The following is a 22,244-nucleotide window of genomic DNA, read 5'->3' on the forward strand; positions in this document are numbered from 1 at the left end:
GTTGAGTAAATTAGATTAATAGTAATGCTTTGCATTTTATAAACTCATTATAGGTGTTTTATATAATAATGTAATCTGCATTGCAATAAGGAACAATAGCTTTTAAATAAATGGAGTAAAAATACAATTTCCCACCTGAAATGTAGTGGAGTACAATTATAAAGTAGCATCAAATTAAAATACTCAAGTAAAGTTTTAATATATATTTTACTTAATACCACAGTGTAAAATTACTCCTCCATTACATATATATAAATATATATATATATATATATATATATATATATATATATATATATATATATATATACATATATATATATACCAACTCATGGACTAACTGATGTACTGTTGGGTATATTAACCATTAGATTAATTAACCAATTTATTGTAGTTTATAAACTCATCATAGGTTTTGTATAGAATAACTTAAGAAAGAAGGAACTATGGCTGTAAAAAGTACATTTTTTCTCTCCTGAAATATAGTGGAGAAGAAGCATAAAATAGTGTTAAATGGAATTACTCAAGTAAAGTTAAAGTACTTCAAAACTGCAAAGTACTTGAGTAAATGTACTTAGTTGCTTTCCATCACTAACTGATAGAATAAGTCATCATTTTTATTAATTCATTTTAATATTTGAACTGTAATAAATCTCTCATTTCATTTCTACATGTTTTTGTCTGTATTTTTCCATTTCAAATGGCATGGGCCCATCAGTACCAAAAAGATGCAGTGCCACTTTAGTAAGAGGAAGCCCTGCATCAAGTCCTTTTCATCTCTCTACAGGGAGATCAGAAATGAAAACATGGCTGTGGAGCAGCTGCACTTGATGTGACAGGAGCCTTCCCAATTTATTTTGATTGGCCTTGCTTTATGCAAGCTTTGGATAGATTTCCCATGCGGGGCAACTATGCATTCTGGCTAAGACTGGGAAATTCAAAATGTGTGTGATGCCTAAAAGCCGAAACCACAAAATGAGAGCAACAGTATCATTAGAACGGAGATGTCGGTTAGGTTTCATCCACTATATATTTTTAGGGCCAACGCTGATATCTTTGTTTTAATTATTTTTACAACAATAAGGCCTGTGAGGGGAATATTTGAGGGGCCAAGTGAACTCGTGTCTAATTAATAACATTTACTCCATGAATGCATACTGTGTATATACCGTAGATAGTCATGAAGTAGTCCCCACGGCAACCAGATAAATGAGGCTAACCAAAGTGTCAATTAATGCTTTTCTCAACAGCTGATTGATTTTTAGTGTTTGTTATAAAATGGAGGCCAATTAGCCTGGTGAGAACTTAATTGAAGATCTTAAAAATTTCTTCAGCAGAAGCTAATTTACACTATAACATGGGATTATGAATCACACTGGATTTATAATTGACTTAAAACCTGAAGGAATACACTGTGCGGAGGTGTGGACTGCAGTGTGATCCTCATCTGCAGCCTCACCGCCACCCTGCAGCCTCTGTCAGGCATCACAGTCTTGTTGGATAGCGTCCACATAAAAAGGTACCAACTCTCTGATCAGTATGAACTGTGCATGGGTGTAGATGTATAATTAATTGACAGTAAAAGCTGCAGTTTCCTTCACAACCCAAATCACATTTAAGTTGAATATATTTCCATGGCTAATGATTGCCCACCAGAGTCTGATCAAATACCAGACTGAAGATATACGGTAGATCAGACATTAAACATGCAGCCACTGTCAGTTCACTTCCTAAAAGGAAGCCTGTGGAGTGAGGAAAAAAAAAATCTTTCGGGAGGAAACTTGACGGTACAATCCAGGGTGGCCATATGATTAAAGAAAACAGACCTCTGTTATCGGGAAGTGACACGAGTCATTACAAATGAAGTAATGATGGACTTCTCATTGAAATGGACCTCAGAGGGTTACATGCACTTTCCTAGAATAAACACACTGAAATAAAGTAATCTTCCACCACTGAAGCATACAAATTTGAGTATAAAGAATAATCCTGCCTGTCCATATATGCCCAAACAATTTTGTTTTTTATAATCAAGCTGAGACTCAAATACATTAGTAATTTTGTTATGATCTTATTATCATCATTATTATTATTATTCATGATCTTCTTTTACAGCATCTCACAACTGCATGGCTCATGTGTTGACACCTTCATTTTACTAATTGTAACTGCAGCTTTTCACATTATGTCATGAAATACATTATGATTGTCATATTTTATTTAAGTCATATTGCTTATTGTTGCTCTGCATGTATAATAAAATTGTTATAATCAGTCTTACTTAGCTGTGTTTTGGTGCTTTGTGTTTTTGCATGGTGACATGAACTAAATATCAGATATTATTGCTGTGTAACAGGACTATTGTTTTGCTGCTCCCTGTTGCTCTGCATGCCTTGTGCACTGGCTTCAGAATAGAGATGCACAGAGACGCCATTATCTGTTTCTGTATCTGTATTCGGATATAATATCAGAAGTTGGTGTTGTGTATACTGGAAGTCACATTAAATCTAACCTACTAGTCATTGGCAATGCAATTGTCTATGCAAATGCTCTTCGAACCATCAAGTTGATTAAATATTGGCATATAATTAATCATTAAATATATTCCCACATCATCATACTGTACTTTTCATCTCTGTTTTCACAAACTAAAAATATAAAAATCTTAAACTGCAGTGATGCTGTGTTCATGTTTCTCAAGGTGTGATATTAATCTTACTGTAATTCACAATACTAAAATATTATAACATTATATGAATTTCCAACATAGCATTTATAAACATACTACTTTTCTTTAGAAAGCATAAATTATTTCTATTTGCACACAATTAAAGAATTATTTCTGAAAAAAACAAAAAATACCAGTCAGTATTATTAACCCCCTTAAGAACTGATATTTTTCGTTAAGCCATAGCACAAACCACTGTTGTGCAGTGATGTGCTTTAACTTTGTAATGCTCAAAGCTTGTAAAATCAAGTTAAAACTGAGGGTTATCTTCTAATTTACACACAGTATAAAAACTTCAGTAAGGGTTTGAGCTGTCACTTGAGAAAGCATAATGCCAAAAACAAAAGAAATCAGTTTAGACTTGAGAAAAATAATTGTTGATGCTCACAAAGCAGAGGAAGGATGTACAAAGTTATCACAGCGTTTCCAAGTGTCAAGAACTGGAGTGAGAAGTATCATCAAGAAATTCAAAGAGAGCCACACAGTACAGAACAAGCCTGGCAGAGGTAGGAAGCTAAAGATTTCAAAGACTCTGGAAAGAAAACTAGTGAGAGATGTGTTTGAAGACCCCACAACAACTGCCAAGATACTAGTGAATGACTGAGCCAAGTTGGGAATTGTAGTCTCAAAGAAGACAATCACTAAGAGCCCTGCACAGGAATGGACTGTGAGGTTACAGACTAAGAAAAACTCCACTTCTGCAGAAGAGACGCCTTCAAGTCAGACTGAACTGTGCTAAGGACAACCTGGAGAAAGATTATGCAAACTGGAAGTGTGTCCTTTGGTCAGATGAGACAAAACTAGAGCTCTTTGGTCATAGAGACGTTGCTTATGTTTGGAGAAAGAAGGGAGAGGTGTATAACCCAAAGAACACCGTCCCCACAGTGAAACATGGTCGTGGGAGTATTATACTGTGGGGATGCTTCAGTGCGTCTGGAACTGGGAATCTCATCAAGGTGGAAGGAATCATGAAGAAAGACGGATGTGTGAAGATTTTGAAAGAGAACCTATATTTGCTTTCTTGAATAACATAGTCAGGTTCAGGTGCACCCCTACTTCAAAATCCTTATTTTGTTGCTGTCTTTATGGCATCCTATTGTCTTCTGTCTTTGTTTTTTAACCCTCACCTCATTGATTTCAACACATCTCACCAAAGGAGTGAAAATTAGCCAGCTGGCTAACACTGGCACATTTACAGAAATGTTAAGAATGTGCATTGTCTTTATAAATTAACAAATAAAATTACATTATTTTACCAAAACCTTAATAACCTTGTACAATCATTACATCTATTTGCAAAAGTTAACCATGGATGTACCATGCTGGGATGCTCAATATGTAACAAATGGTCTCCACTTCAGCTTCCGGATAGAAGTAGAAATAATAGAAGAGGGGCAGTTTTCAAAGGATCTGGATCATTTAAATATTTACACCAGAATTTGTCCAGTCCAGTAAATATCAGTTACATGACAGAATCTGAATCTGCTGGGGTTTCTGTTAGGATTCAAATAGATGGGAAATTAAAAACAAACAAACAAAAAAAAAACTACAGGCCTTCTCAAATTAAAATGTATCCTGTCACAATCAGTACCAGTCATCCTTTATTCATATAATATAATAAAAAGGTGAACTTTCACAATTTTCTACTGCTGACATTTACACCTGCACTCACTCACTCACTCACTCACACACACACATGCACCCCTAAATTAATATCTGTATTAATCATTTAGGTTTTCAGAACCAGAAATGGTGGTCATAATTTAATATCACCATCCTTATTTCCTCACTTTCAGTGCCTTCATTTGGTGTCGACAAAAAAAATGAATAAGCCAAGAAGTTCTGATCTCCTTGTTTCATGATTGCTTTCCTACATGCATCTCCTGTCAGTGGAAATATGAAATTCATTAACAGGGCTGACTCCTCTGCCCACGTCGAGCTGGAAGGCAAACTCTGTGTTCTTTTCACTTCCCATCCTGCGTGTCCTTAATGAAGCAGGATTGATAGCACGCCAGCGGAAACACGGCTCACCTCATCAGCGACCAGCCAGGGGAGGGACGCTCTCCAATAAATAGTGCAGTAAACACACAATTAAGGGCCCACATATCACCGCTCCGTTATTACATCCTACCAATTAAGCATCAAGGGGCAACCTCCTCATTTGTATCGCTTTACGTCTGTAATCAGTAATTTAGTAATGGTGTGCTGAGTCGCAGTCGCACGCTCAATAACCAGTGAGAGGGTGAAAGTGGGTGGTGGTGATGGTGCAGCGTTTGTCTAATTTCTGTGCTGTAAAACTGGAGGGTGAAGAGTTTAGCTCGTTGCTATGTTGAGCCAATTCAATGCTTCTATATGGAAAAATGTGAGATGTTCGTGTATTTCTGTTCTTATTGTCTAAAGCCTCTCTGTTCATTCTAAACAGCCGTGAGCTAACAATACATTTAACTGATGCTCTGCTATGTAGGCCAACAAAAGCCAACAGAGCCAGCGCGCTCATCTGCTCTGACATTCACTTTAATATTGATAATGTTTCGAGCTTCAGGCCTTTTTCTCATCAAGCCAAACTCAAGAGCCCTTGGGCTGAAGGCAGTGTCAAAAGGGAAGGTGTGCTGGAGCAAGTGAGTGTGCATTTATGATCTGTTTTTAGCACCGTGTCTCCAACAAAGAGATGTGGATATTCACTAAAAACAAGCTTCCACCACCTCCTGAAGTTCCAGTGAATGGATGTGGACAAGCCCAGCACCAGCTGTAGTCACTGCTCCATATGGCTCTTAAATGTTTATGTTTGACTGCCATCTAGTGTGAGACAATAGTAAGTGGATTGTTGATACTCTGACTTGTGAGCAAACATTCTGGGTTTTTGCAATAGCTCAAAATTCAAGATGTTTATTGGCATACTGGCTATATATATATATATGTACAATTGTGTGTAACACTTTGGCTGGAATGCGCCATTACAAAAAAACCAATAAATTAAGTAACAAAGGACCAGAGAATGCTAATAAGAAAAAATATGTAATCTTGTGTGTGAACACATAAATATAAGAAAAGATCCAAAAGGCAGCAAAAAAGTTGCATACAGTTTTGTCATTTGGTACACATGATTCATTTTTTGTCATTTGTTTATTCTACAGCACAGGGTTGCACAACTAAATCTAAACTGTAGTCCCTTCATGTTAAATATGACAGGAACATGACACGTAAATATACATGAGGAAATTGTCAGAAATGGTCATTTTTATAAAGCTTCGCCTATAAGGACCAGTGTGTAAGATTTAGTGGCATCTAGTGGTGAGCATGCAGATTGCAAACACCTTTTCTCAGTCTTCTCCTCTAAGTGTGTAGAAGAAACCTACAGTAACTGTGAAGGTCTGTAGTGTTTGGTTCATTCTGGGCTACTGTAGAAACATGGCAGTGCAACATGGCGGACTCCATGGATGACGACCCGCAGCCTTTGTAGATATATTTGGCTAATTCTAAGGCAACAAAAAGTCAATGTTTCTTATTTTCAGGTGGTTATATACTAATGATAGCATAGTTATGAACATTATATTCAATTTCTGCCTTATTCTGCTAATAAAAGCCCAGAAAAGTTACACACGGTATCTTTAAAGCATGAAGTCACTCCAGCTGTTGAGTGCACTACTAGTACTAGTGTACTATCCATTCTTGGCATCATGTATTCCCAAGGGCATGATGGGAGCTTTCGACCAGCAGAAAGTTTGTTTCAAAATTGTGTGTGAAAAATGCAAATCCACACTTGAGATCAACAAATGCCTTTTTGATTAGCGAATAAAAATTGCATTCACAAATGCTGTTTAAAAGTTGTAAATGTTTGGAAGATATTCACAAATTCTTTTCATTAATCAAATATACTACTGGACCCTTTGGCCTACAATTTTTTGAGCACATTTAAGACTGTATGCTCAAGGACCTTTTCTGATTGGTTGGTTGCAGTGAGTCACAGTCTTTGGAAAAAAAAAAAAAAGGAAAAGAGAAAATTTTAAACCTATATATAACCTATAAAACCTAACTAATATATACTAACAGCTGACTCCTCACCCCTCTTAAAGTCAACAACAACTGCTAGGCTAAAAACAATTCTTACTTACATTCCCCAACACTTACTGCCCAACACTTATGCTATGTGTTGGGGAATAATTGTAAGTTGCTGAGAAGAATATGTGATTAAATAACAGTTTGTGAAAAAACATTGGTCAATAAAAAGGGATCACATCCGAATTTTCTTTCTGGGTTGTCTGGCAGAGATCTGAACACTACTGACTGCACTCTTCTAGTTTATTTTGAAATTAATTTCATGTATTTGTGCAACTTGTTTGTGTGTATGCAGATCTGTTTTATATTTGCAAAAACCTTTTGTACGTTTACAAATCTTTTTTGTGTTTGTGGAAGGTGTTTTATATTCACTGATTTTTCAATCTGTTCTCACAAATAATATTGAGACAAATCTATCCCCAAAGATTTCCGAAAGCCAGTGCAACTCATCATCAGGCTAGAATTATCCAGGAAGGACTTGAAGAACATTTAGATAAATGATGTTAATGATCTGGCCACTGCAACCTCCTGATCTCAATCCTGTTGAGTGCCTTTGTGATGCACTGCAGCATCCAGAGGAACACCCGCCCACCCATAAGCAGCTGCGCTGATAAATGCATAATAAGCTTTAACTCCGGGACCCTTTCTTTCTTACCCTAATTTCCCAAGTAAGTAAAGTTTCTTTTCACCAATGCTGACGGCATTTAATAGCTGAAGATGTAGAAGTTTTTGTAAGGAGGCTTTTAATACTCTCTAAAGATTTGGATTTTTCTCCCGCAGTGATATCATGGGCCATGAATAAGACTTGTGAAAAATAATGCCACTCTGTACAGGCCCCTTTGGACACAGTGTGCAAAGTTAGACAGATATTTAGGTTGTCCTCTACTTTACTCTCCCTAGATTACTGTAATGCTTCCTCTGCCTCTGCTGCCTCTATTCATCATGGACAGTGGCTGCTGTTTCGCTGTCACTGTTTTATTGACTGTAAAAGCATGATTCAGTAGATCTCCCAGTTTGTAGATATGGGCAAAGAAGAAAGGTATTGTTGTTTTCCTGTTTGTATCAAATAGAACATTTTCATCTGTTTTTCATCAGAAAGCTACCTCAAAACTATCGACTTTTGACTGACTTCTTTGTGATGTTGCTGTTTTAGTTTTGTTCATCAATACTTGTTCTTCATGATCTCTCAAGTAAAAATTCTTGACCAACCATGGTGTCTTAGAAGCTGACAAAACACAACCACACCTTTTTTCTTTTGCTCTATTGTTGGGAAATCAAAAATTAAAAGCTAAATATACTTACCCAGGGCAAGTAAAATGCTCTATCGTGCAAGTTACTGTAATATGGCAACTCGTTTGAAGTAGTAAAAAAGAATTAAACTACTAAGCTAGTTTTCAGTCTATCAAATATGGAGACTTTCTGATTTTCTTTGTTTATTATCATATTAAACAAAATATCTTTTCAGCTTACAAAATGAGACATTTAGACATCACCTGGAGCTTTTAAAAACTGGAACTGACTTTTTTCACCATTTTCTGACATTTTCTAAACATTGCAGCCCTACATTAAACATGACAGTTATCTTAAGTCTTCCTTGTTATTTGATCATCTCTAATAAATAAAACAATTTGTACGGCGGCAATTAAAATAGACTTTGGGCAAATAGATTTCTAACCCACTTGCTCAACCGAGCAAGTGGAAAAAAACATTGACATTGAAACTTGTATGTAGAGCTACTTATTTCTCATAGTTCTCATTTAGGTGATCAAACAATTTTTGACCTACCTACCTCTTTTTGAATAATAGTAACATCTGCTTCACGCTGTTAAATCATTTTCTGTGCAATATATATTTTTCTACTGTAAATCGTTACTGTTAAAATTTTGCTGCTAGTATTCTGTGTGATCCCATCTGCCTCTCTGTGCAATCTGCCTTTACAAGGCAACACTGTTGACATTATTTTTCTCTTTATTATAATGCTACACAGCATGTGTTTACTACAACTTGTGCGCAATTATCCTGCACAGTTATCCATAGACACCCATATATATGTCCATATATCTGAACATTTTCCATATATCTGTATAAGTGAAAGGAGTATATAGTGTATATAGTCGTGAGTGTATAGTTTAGTGCTATATATTTTGTATTTTTAAATTCTTTGATAGTTTTTTTCTATTTTATCTTTATTTTATATTATAGTATTCTATTGTCATTCACTCCCTTTTTTACCTATTTGAGCTGGTATAACATTATTATTATTATAATATATTACATGCACATATATAATTTGCCCAGTGTGGGATCAATAAAGTCTATCTTATCTTATCTTATCTTATCTTATCTTATCTTATCTTATCTTATCTTATCTTATCTTATCTTCTTAGTTGTTACAATGCTTTCATTTCTGAGAATGTTTTCAAAGTGGCTGTCTTAATTATGCAAAATAAAAACATGCATTTTTATCAGGATTATACATTTTCAAATCTGCAAGACCTGCTTTAGTAGCTATCCATTTCTGTTTGCCTGAGTATAAAAGTTAGACTCTCCTTTATGAGGAAGACCATGGGGACATACACAATACATATACAACATTTTTCCACATTTAAAGGCTAACCTTGTCATCATCCATCCTCTTCCTAGCAGACAAGGCTCATGGGAATACAACCAAACATAGCGACTGACTGTCATCATGTACATGGATGAATAATCTGACAAGAATGAAAGAATTTGTACATCAGTAAAGTCCCAGAATGAGAGACCCAGTTAACAATTAAATAAGCAGATGAAGCCCACTGAGAAGTGTATAAATTCATGAATAATGCATCGGGTCATCCCTGTCAAATAACATTTCTTGAATCTTGCTAATTATGAGTCTAACACCTGAGTGTGAGTCTAATAATTCTGTATCCTGTACCTGTAAGAAAGTAAAACAGGAGTTACCAAAGTTTTTCAGCTCAAGACCCAAAATCGAGATTTTGTGTCTCCTCATGACCCAAACTTACACACACAACAATACAACATGAACTGCCATAATGTCTACAATTACAAACTGATAAATAACACAACAACAGTGAATTTAAAATCTATGTTTCTCACCACCTCAGTGACACTGTCCAAAGAAATGCTAGAGGGCTTTCAATCTGAAACTGATACAGGGAGCATTGACTTTGTATTAACAGCATAACCACAGTAACTTTAACTCATTTTGGGTCCTCGCTTTGGGAAACACTGCAGTAAAATCATATAGGTATTTTATGGTGCATGTGTTGTTGTGTGACATAATTAGCCTGACTGCTGATGTATATGTATATGCTTATGATATTTTAGAAATTGTAGTTATTTAATCCTATCTGGGATATAGCATTCAAATATTGCTATTTTATTTTTACCACGTATTTAACCAGACTTGCCCCAACAAAATGCACATTTTTATGTATGATGGCTGTCTTTGGCCTCTATGTCCCTTAAAGTAAGCCTAGAGAGGAGCTGCTCAGAGTGGTCTCAATCAGCAGAGCAGTATTGTGGGGACCTCAGTGGGATAAAAGTGGCCCTTCAGGTGCTGCTTGATATGGATGGTAAGGTTTTCAGACACACGACATGCTGGTAGACGCAAAGAAGATTGTGTAGAAGAGGACTGAGTAATGCAAGTTGCAAGCCATTGCTATTCTCGTGAGGTTGCTTATTTTACATCTGTAATTCCAGGTGTTTTTTAAAAATTATGCATGATTTGCCTCTTTGAAGGCGCAAAGAGTCGTATCATTTTTTTCTTTTTGTGACGTCTGTGTAAAAGGGTAGTTTGTTTATGTTACAGATCTTGAATTTACTACCTGACAGTAAACATGATTCATCATATTGTGTTATAAAATTGTTAAGAACAGATTTAACTCATATATGAATAAGAAAACTATCCAGCAGGACACAGCCAGTAGTCACGATCAATACACGTAATCTATCATACCTCTAGATTAAAGATTTGAGGAAATTCTTGGGCTAAGGGATCAATATACTTCAATATACTGTATTTTCAGTTGAGATAAAGGGAAACCTGAATTAATGGATCAGTTTTGTTATTAGTTCATAAACTGGATCTAATGTGTCTGTATATGCTGTCCTGTGCTGCCCAGGGTAGATCCGGCCTCAAGAAAACCAAGCACCAGGCTGCCCAGTGGGTAGATGGTCAACAGTGAGCAATGTTACTATGCTAATGTACAAGGAAAACAACATTTAATGTACATAAGATGCCTTTCAAAGCCCTGTGGGTTTACTCTGACTGTTTGCATCTCTCATGCCCTCCAGCTAAAGATAGATTGATTTTTAATCTTCAGCCAAATTGATTTGATAGCATCCTAAGCTTTCCTGTCCCAGTGTTGTTTGGGATTTAATCTTTAAGCATGCAGCTGGGTTTAGACGTGACGGCTGACCACATTAGTATTATTTATAATATATATTATGATCTGAAAGACAGTTTAAATGTCCTTCTTAATCTGTTCGTTGTAAATCCATGCCAGTTTCTACCCTAATTTAGATTTCAGATGACGATGATGGCACATCTTTATATATGACTTCAGTCAAAAGCAACAAATTCTGCATAAACAGATTGACCTGATTAAAATAAATTCTAGCAAGCGTCTCAGTTTCTGTGAAGGCTTGACTAATAGAGGACAAGTAGGGACATAGCAGTTGTAGACATATAGTATATTTCAGTTCAAAATGACTCACCAGCACATAGTTTCTCAAAATGCAGCCCAGGGACCAATGGCAGCCATCAGAAACATAATATGCAGCCCCGAACGTGTGACCTTTTCATGGCTTTATTTACGTGACAGCTGAAGATATGGCAAGAAATGGGAAGGGAGAATCAGAGACGACGTGCACAGGCAGGAATAGAACCCACAGCCACTGCAGAGGACTCATGGTCTACCAACTGAGCTACCTGGCCTTCATCGTTTCTCTTTCAACACTACTTGACTACTGCATCAAATTGCGCAACAACAAGCATCTGTCAGGTCAGGAACATAGACAGTATATTAAATAGTGAACAGAGCATCTGGGTCTGAAAACTGAAACCTATGTGAAAGTGCTTTAATCCTACATTCTTTCTAATAGCTAGCAGGGGGCAACTCTGCTGGTTGCAAAAGGAAATCAGACTGTATGCTTTCTTATGGCTAATGACTCTACTTCTCACTTGATTTATGACCCCAGTAAACAGTTTCATAATATGTTTATGGTCTCAATTACTAGTTTCAAGTCTTCTTATATACAGCATGATGTTCATTTTGTAAATTATGGTCCCATTTAGAGTAAGATATAGTATAGTTAGAGTAGGGTATGATTTAGGGCACAGTTACCATGTGATTGACAGGTCATTCTCAGTGCCGATTAAATATGGATCAATGTTCTGTTATTGCATCACCTATTTCTCACTAAAAAATGCCGTCAGAAAGATGTTTTAGTGTACTATTCAGTTGCAATATGAGACAGATCATGACCAGGCAGGCCGCCATTGTTTCCTGCTGAATGGACAAGCCAAAACCAAGCACTGCCTGAGTCGCAGTACATCACCAAGCAGTTCCATGCTCTCATCTGTACTGCACATGCTCTGCTTGCGAAAAGCAAAGATGGCGAACCTGATAATGCCAAACTCAAGGCTTTAAAATGGTGGTAAATGAATGGGTGTCGTCATGGTTGGTTCACTTAGGTTAGGAATGACAACTTGTAAAAAAGCTTCTTGTTGCATGGCTACTAATGGTGCCTCAGGAGTGTTGTGGGAGTGACGATTTGTCACCAGTACTAGCGCTCTTAGCTAAAGTTAGAAATTTCAGTGGACAATTCTGCAGTTAAATGTGGACATGAGATGGAAAAGTCACCACAAAAGAGGCTGTATGGTTAAGGATAAAAAATGGTTTCAGGAAAAATGGTTCAAGTCTTTCTTTATCTGACCTCGGGGGACAGATGAAGTGATCTGTCTTATCTGCAAACTGCATTTCCTCTACGGGGAATCAATAAAACATCTTATCTTATCTTATCCTAAACAGGTGAAATCTGTGCTCAAGGAATTTTATATTAAGATGAGAAGTTATATTAAAACAATTTCCTGGATTTTTCTCACTCACTACTTGCAGAGGTTTCAAATTTTCACCCATCCCATGAAACAATCCGATGATGATAATGCAGCCTATGCTGCTCAGTGTTTCAGTTGTTAAAAGGCAGAGTGAGTTTTGTATCACAGCTTCTTTGAAAAGCTGCAGCATGCTGTGAGAGCTGCATGCAGGCTTTATGATCCATTGACTGTATGGATTCTCAGCTGACCTAGGGTTAAGTACTGTATATCTTGTGCTTTTAATCTGAAAGAAGATGACACTTTAACAGGCTCAGAAGAGGCATACGCATACAGTAAAAAATATTTATTCTACCGTTTGTGAAATCCCATTAACTTGTATTGGCACCATTGGCAACAACATGGACAGATGCTGGTTGATGATTCCCACTGAAATGTCCTCAGTGTATAACAGTCATACAAAGTTTTATTCCAGAGGAGTATGAGCTGGAAACATCAACCTCACTGCTGCAGATATATTACTGTCATTCAACTCCATGCAACACTACATTTCTTATTTAGTGCGCTATCAAGTGTTGATTCACATAATACTATTTTGTGATGATTGTGTATGCAAATAAAAATAAGTGTGTTTATAGTGTTTTATATGCTTGTTAATTTGCCTGTAAAATTGTGTTTACTATTTTAATTATGTAACTCAAACAGTGTCTTTTCACACATAATTAACATCAACACATGTTATCGATCCAACCCAGCTGGTAAGAAACTATAGTTTAGAAAGCAGGTCATATTGCAACACAAAAATATTGTTTTCTTATTGTAAGAATTGTTCATTTGCTGGTTCTGTTTTTGCTATTTTGTGATGCTGGCATTGTGAAAGGTTAGTTTAAATTCACCAGAGTCACACAATAACACTTTTTTTTTTTCATTTTACCAATCAATTCTGGCTGACTGAGAGACAGCGCGATTTGGCTTATATAATGGCAGTTTCCCAATGAAAACCCTGTCTGACAACAAGGTGGAGGTGTAAAAATATTCTAAATATAGCATATATTCAAACCAATACATATTTGTATATGGACCTTGTTTAGGTGACTAAAATTTTTGCGGCTGACCCCGTCCACAACAGCACATTGCTTAGCTTTAGTGCTGGTGCCCCTCTCTGTTTCTCCAAACTCAGGGCATGTTGACCACCATCTACTCCTTCATTAAATGACTTGTTCATGAGGGAAAATTTAGCTTTTTTTATTCCTGAATGAAACTTGGCAATGAAATACAGAATTTATTCACTTAAATGAATTGTGCCCTACTGGCTGTTCATACATTGGAACTCCATGACTGTCTTCCCAATTAGTAACTACAGAGGCTTTTACCACTTTTGAACTACAGCTGACTAACATTGGTTGGCTTAATCCATTTTATTGTGTTTTAATTTATCAACCTCTGGGTTCAGCAGGTCAATAAACTGGACAAAGTGCTATTAGTTGATGATTTTAATGTGCACATTAATGATGCCAGATTTATGGAAAGCCACAAGGCTTGAAGTACATCACCTTTACCTCAAAGAGCTCTGCTATTCCCATAATGCATTAGTAACAAAAACTCAGACGGCCTATTTTGCTAATTCAATCTCCTCTTCAACGTGAAATCCCCAAATTCTATTTAACACTATTTCACCGCAGTCATAAAACATTACCACATTTTACTGTGGATATAATACCATCCTCTCCATTCTTAAAGGTGTTGCCAGTTATTGTCCCCATTGTATTAGAAATTGTAAATTGTTCTTTGTCCACAGGATGTGTCCCTTCCTATTTTAAGCATGCCACTATCCAGCCCATATTAAAGAAAAATAACTTACATCCTGCATTGCCCATGAACTATAGGCCGATATCAAAACTCCCATTTTTATCAAAAATTTTAGAGAAAGCTGTGGCCAATCAGCTCACTGCTGTATTGATGAGGCACAAAACTGTACTAGAAATGCTTGTTCATGCCTTAATCTCATCTTGCATTGATTATTGTAATGCACTTTTCTCTCACTGAGCTTGTCTGGCCTTGATCGCCTGCAGGCAAACCAAAATGCTGCCGCGAGATTACTTACTAAGTCAAATAGATGGACTCATATTACCCCCATACTCAAGTCTCTTCATTGGCTCCCTGTTTCATTTAGGATACAGTTTGAAATCCTCACTCTTACTTACAGAGCATTAAACAGCCAAGCACCTGCTTATATCGCTGAACTTCTCCACCCTTATTCTTCTGTTTGCCCTCTTAGGTCCAACAACCTAAATTTGATAGTCTTCATAGTCATTCAGTGATTAAACTAGGATCACATAAATGATAATCAATCAAAATGACCAACTCTCATTCTTCCCTTGTTATTTCAGCTACCAAAAAATGTGTTAAAAGTTAAAATATTCTATTCCTTCTTCTGCTAGGGGCCCCCAAGGACCCCCGTTGGCCCCAGACACCAATTTCAAACCCACTGTTCTAACACACTGTATATATCATGTAAGTCATTTTTTTGACACTGTCGGGACTTGATTTTTGCGTGTGGGTGGGGGTTACTTCAGTGTACACTTGCCCTTTCCTTTTCTAATAGTGTGAGTGGGATCTCCACCACTCACTTTGAGTTTTTGTCTTGACTTGACTGATCTCTGATACTGAAACTATTATATAAACCTCTCTCTTTACCAAAAAGGACTCAGGGATAGTATTGTGGGTTTTTAAGTTTCTATTTGTGGGTTGATTTATTGTGGCACTGAGGGATTTTTAATGCCTTTTGTGCATGGTTTGCACCGTTACTAATGGATTATTAATGTGAAAAGACCCATTAGATTTATCCAAAGTCTATTAAATGACCCCTGACTGATTACCTTAAATTACTCAATTTAAAAATTATATGCTCTTTGTTTCCTTTTGTAAATTAAATTAAATGAATGTAATTAAAGGTAATCAATTTCTTTCTTTTTTCTCAAGTGACAAAGACCATTAAAGGATAAGACTGCCAATTTCCTAAATTTTTCTTATCGTTAACAAATGTCATGAAAGGACCAAATCCAACAATGAATTGTCCCACTTACAAGTTCTCTCTGTAGCCAAAGCCTGATTTGTTCCTGGGTGTCACAGAGCTCCACTGCTGTCCAAACACTATCAGAGAGTCACCGCTGCTGTGTCACATGCTCCTGGTGGTTGTCAAACTGAGATCCAGGGACCAACAGTTTATTGACTTCATTGACTTCAGATTCAACTGACTGCATTTATCATCAACACTGCCTAGACATCCACATGAAAAGGGCTAAATTTTCCCTTTAAAATACTATCGGCCTGATCTCCCTTCACATAGTGTCTTGATAAGGCTGTATGCTTATCTTCCTATCTAATGTATCATCCCTTTACCTGATTCTGGATAATTATAAGGAAATGTTCTTGGACATGATGCATGACCTGGCCTTTTGACCAAATTGCTTCCCCAGTGTGATGTTTTTAAATACCAGGTATCTTACACTCCTCTTACAACAAGTAAATGTAATTGAGGACACTCCTCCATGTGATAGAGCACCTGTAGCTTAGCATCTCTTTTATGTCTGTTGAATTGATTTGGCACCTTACAAAACTGGTGTGTGTTCCTCTTTTCCTCTCAGCTAAGTTACCTTCCTTTTCCTCTCTGTTTCCAGCTGTAATATGTTTATTAGAAAGTGACAAAAAAATAATTTGCCCTATAATATATTAAAAAAGAGGATTCAAATAGAAAATGATGTAATGAAGGAAATTGTGCTGTATGACTACATTACATTATGAAGCCCTGCTGCTGTTTAGTCAAAACAATATGGGTCTGTCTTTATTCTGTTCTTCTCTCATTTCTCCTAAACTTTCTGTCTGATCTGACAAATAAATCCGCCACCATATCCTGCTTGTATCTAACCACCCTGCTGATGTCCATTTTTTGCTTATCTTTCCCCTCCATCATTTGTGTTTCCTCACTCCCGCTCTGTTTCCCCCCTCATCTCTTGCCACAACATTTCTGCCAAAGGAATCTGGCACGGCTGCTAATTTCTGATTCGGTCTGGAACAACAGAATATCAAAGAGCCGTTGTCGCCAGGATGTCAGCGCTGCAGGGAAACCATCTCACCGGGAGACACCAATGCTGTGATTTTTAAGAGACAGATAAAGATTCTTGAAGGAGGAAATAAAGTTGAGAGAAGTTAGATGTTTGTGCATGTAAAAGTGTTTCAAATTGAAGTGACATTCTTCAGAGCTTCATTCTTAAAAGCAGTAGGGGATGTATCTGTCCCTGCCACTGATAAGAAATGACTTTTAGTGACACCTTGCATGCTGACCAGTACTGCTGCAGAGCTATGAGATGTTAGTCAGACACACAAACATATGCATTCATAGAAACACACACATACGAGCCTCTGCCGACTGTGAGATTACATCTCCCTCTGATCTGCAAAAAAAGTGCCGTCCCCTCCCACGGGCCAGACGGTAAACAAAAATCACAAATGCTACACTGTCACACTACAACAAACAGACGACACGTCTGAGAGACCAAACAAGAATCCACAAATTATTCATGCTCTCTGTTTTAGATCAGTGATTTTTCCTCTCTTGTTATCAGTCATTGTTAAAGTGATCATAAAGCAGGGGTGGATGAGAGAGAGGGATGAGGCAAGAGGAAATAAAAGATTGGAGACTGGACAAGGAAGGAACGAGAGAGAGAGATGACACATGATGATAAGAGAAAGAAAAAGAGAAAAAGATGACAGAGTTAAGTGGAAGTGTGTGGGATGATAATGAATGTATGGCCCTATACATACACTACGCAAGTTGCGTTGAGCCCCACGAGTTACGCAAAGGCCCCAGCTCTCTCTCGTGTCAAAGCGGGTGTCGGCGTTTACAACTTTGATGAGAGGATGAAGCAGAACTAAAGAGAAAATAACATATCAAGAGTGAACATATTTTAACAGTATTCAGGTAAACTTGTGTTTCCCCCTCTCCGAGTTTGATATAATTTATTCACAGTGATGCTCCTCCCTCTGTCTGTTAGCTGTGCTGCAGTCTGTCTGTCTGTGTCCTACTTACAGACACATTCAGAGCTGCTCTGTGACTTTGTGTCCAACAGAACTGAGAAAACTGAGTAAAACTATTTTATCAGGTTTGATGAGCGCCAACGTGCAGCAGCGTTTATAATCTGCAGCTCAGAGAAGATAACCACGTCGCGCGTGAACGTGGGTTTATAAGCGCCTGCACACTTTCCAACGGCAGCCTCTGTGGAGAGTCTGTCTGTCTGTCTGTCTGTCTGTCTGTCTGTCCAGACAATATATGAACATGACCTGAAAGTGTTCAGATCCTTTACTAATGCAATAGTAATAATATCACACTAAAATACTTCATTACAAGTAAAAGCTTTGCATTCACAAAACCTTGCTGAAGTAAAAGTATGTAAATATTATCAGATAAATATACTTAAAGTAAAAGTATTCATGTTGCAGCAAAATGTTCCCTGTCAGTGTTGTTATGCCTGATGTTTTTGGATTTAATTATTGCTATAATGTTACTGCTGTTTACTGTTGTTCAAGGTTGAGCTCATTTTAAAGGGATAGTTCACTTAGAAATTAAAATTTAGCCTGAAGACCAAGTGCTGAAGCAGATCAGGTCACCAGAGACCCCCAAAATGTAAGACAATAACAAGTTTTCACATCAATGAAGCTGAAGCAATAAATTCCTCAGTGTGTTTATTGACAGAGAAAGAGCTCTAATGCTGCAAAATGTGTTGTTCTTCCTGCATCCAGTGTTGTCACAGTGATGTAGTTTGTGTTTATGAAGAACTACAGGCTGTTTCAGCTTGGATTTCTAGTCTGCCCCTCTGGGTAGCCAGGGACATGATAAATGAGTATTTCTGTCATCTAGCACTGTATTTTGGCCAAAGTAACAGCTATAGGCCAGGGTGGTGATACATGGAAACACTGGCGTGGGAGTCAGGTCGGTGCCGTGCTCACAGAAACAGAATGGATTAGAAAACAGCAGGACAGATGCAGGAAGAATTTGTTCAAAAAACTTTAGTGAGAATGAAAAACACTTCCAGAACAAATTATCTCAAACCATCCAGTTATTTAAAGTAAAAACAGACTCATCTGGCCTCTGCAGTGACTGTTGGTCTTTATGTAGATCAGGGCATCCCTAAGTGGGGTGCTCGGACCAAAGTTGGCCCACCAGAATCACTTTGAATTAAGAAAGTTTAAACAGGTGTTTTATTTTGGGACTAGATATGGGCCTTTAAATATTTATTCATTTTATCTGATAAATAATGTTATTATGAATGCTTGTTTATTAACTGGCCCTCAGGCAAAACAAGTTGAGAGTCCCTGGTTTACAAAATGTTCAGACTGTTTCAAAAAATGAGCCAGAGCAACTGAGAAAAGCTGGAAATAATTTGCTATTATTTTGTAGTTATTCATCATGAAGACACGCAAGTCAATATTCAGCTAAAATATGAAAAAAAATGATTTACAAGTGAAAAAGAATAATAAAGAATAAAATGCTAAAATAGAGTGATAAAGAAATAAAGAATAAAATATTAATAAAATGAAAAAATAATAATTAAAAAGAAGTTCAGAACTTTGATAACTGATACTGGCTTTATTTAAGTTCTTTATTAAGAAATATTATTATGTCTTATTTGTTTTCAGTTAAAGAGTTGAAGAAATTTCTATGAATTATATACATTTTCTTATTCAGCTTTCTTTTCTTGTCTTTTCTTCATAATGCTTCTGAAAACTTGGTGATATTGAGCTTGGCATGTGACATGCAAAGGCTTTTTTAAACAGTATCCCAGATGATCAAATTCAGGCAGATTTCTTTAATGAATTTAATTCATTCTTAATTTTTCACATTTATTTTAAGTTGCCATCTTTACATCTGGCCAATAAAAACGAGCCTTTTCGCTAATTGTGGCATATTTACAGTAATCTTTATTAATATGCACTGTCTACAGGAAATAATAAATTCCCAACTAGTTTGTGGGCATAGCATTGGGGGGTATTTTGTTGTATCTGCATCAAACAGGAAGTTGCTTTAACTTAAGTACAAATGATCCGCCAGCTTGGCTGGTGCCTCCTGTGTCCAGCTGGCGTCTGATTGGTGCCCGACCACACTGCGACAGTCAGGGCTCAGCCGGCGCCTCCTGTGTCCAGCTGGCATCTGACAGGCACCTGACTAGATAATATCTTACAATATTCATAACACCACACACTAGCAGGTATTGAAATGTTTTAGTTTTTGACATGCTACGTCAAGCAGGTTGACCATATCCAGCTCAAATCTGGTCAGAAAAGCCTTAAGACCTTGGCTATGCTATCTTGCAAAGATCTTGACATTTTGTTAAAAGGCATTACCATGACAACATGGCAAAGGTCGATGTTTCACCAAGACACGGGAAGTTGCATGAACTTCTGTTTAACTTGGTCAAATCTGCCTGAAAATTCACGTTCAATAACATTCTTAATTAAGGTTCACCACTGATTACAACTAATGCAAGATGGAAATTAGTGGATTGACAATGATTGATGATTGATTAAATATGGAATTTAAAATCAATTAACTGACTAATTACCAGGCAGCAGACCCAAAGCTCAGTGTTATATTTAAGATTTTTCTACATTTTATATATTCTAAAATTTCTTAAATACATTATTGTCAATATTCACTTATCTGAAGATTCAACACAAAAATATTCTATTCAGTAAATATTGTTTTGTTGTACTTCATTTTGTTCTATAGAGATCTACTTATTCTTGGACCAACAGATGAAGCAAACTGTTTCAAAGGAGGAGAGACTGTAGTTGAAACACTGGGGTGTGACTGTGTGGCAAATGGTTTACGTGGCTCTCCGGTCAGTTCAGAGGGCCCCTTAGCAGAATTTTGCTTAGGGCCCCATGGAGGTCAGGACTGGCTCTGTGAATATAATCTTCACTGAGATGATATCAGTATGTAGACATGTCTGATGTAACTTTACTAGCTCTGACTACATAAAATAGTTGTGTTTAAATACACTTCAAAGCAGCTCTGTGAGCAGAACTGAGCAATAACATGAACACACCTGCACATCAGGACTGCACACACATGTAGCCATGGTATTGTCTTAAAACTTTTCTTTTAAATTCACAAGTAGACTTTAAAATGTATTGTTCGAACCAAATGAGTAATCCAGATATTGTGTGCCAATGTACAGTTTACAAAAGTAAACTCATGAAAGTGATCCTAACAATCCTTTAAGTCTTATTTAGCCAAAAAGAATGAAAATAACTTCAACCAGGTAGTTTCCATGATCCATTCCCTCTCTGGCGTCAGAGTATCTTATATGGCCTTGAAAAAATAGGATAAGTAACTTCTGTATTGATTATAGACAGTTGTATCGAAACTGATAGATTTTTGGTTGTTTTTCACAAGCAGGGCAAGCTACTGTTAACTTATTACACCTTTGAAAAGTAATACTGGGAAAAGCCCAACACTGGAATAAAGTAAATGCAAAACTGATTTTTTTTTTTTTTTTGTCCCAATACAGTTCTGCTGTTAATGTCATGTAGTATAAGGTCAGACTCATATACTGATGTGGCTAGCTTATAAGTAACAGTCAAAGTTAGACTGCTGGGCTGTTTTTGACTGTTTTTATTCAAGCTGAAGAGGTTTTAGCTGTAGCTAGCTAGAAACACACACACTGACCACAAGTGTCTGTATGTTATGTGGACATTGACATTTTTGGCAAATTATAGCTTCATACCTGAGTTATGACATTGAAAATGACTTTAAAACTGTGTACTCATTCTCAATAAATAAGTTTAAAGGGGTTGACATTGCTTAAGGAGAAATAAATTATGAATTACTTTATTATGAATCCATGTGTAATTGGTAACATTCGTATATGTTTTGTTGTTATTGTGGTTCTTGTTTCATCAAATTTCACAAAGTTTAATGAGAAATTATTAGATATAGTGTGATAGAGTGGTGATTTTTTTTTACAGGCATCAATCAATTTACAATTGTTGCAATCTGAATACTAGATTTAAATGCTGGATTTGCCCCTGGTAAACAATTTATCTTTTCAAGCAGAAAGTAAAGATCTGTGAGATCGGGAAAAAAAACACACCAAAATGCAACCACCAACAGGTCTGTGATACTCAATTTATGGCCTATAATAGGGTGCCAGGTCGCCAGCAAACCATTTTCTAATTCACAATTCAAATAAATTCATTCACGCTCAGATTGTTTTTTTTTTTCTTGCTGATACCAATTAGTTGTATCGACTGTTCAGTAATGTCCCTTAGCTGTTACTGAAGCTGCATATTAGCCAACACTAAAGTTTAAATCCTGCACCTGTTCATGTTTATGAATTA

The sequence above is a fragment of the Lutjanus erythropterus genome, chromosome 1 (assembly GCF_056507025.1).
Source record: "Lutjanus erythropterus isolate fLutEry1 chromosome 1, fLutEry1.hap2, whole genome shotgun sequence".
Lineage (NCBI taxonomy): Eukaryota > Metazoa > Chordata > Actinopteri > Lutjaniformes > Lutjanidae > Lutjanus > Lutjanus erythropterus.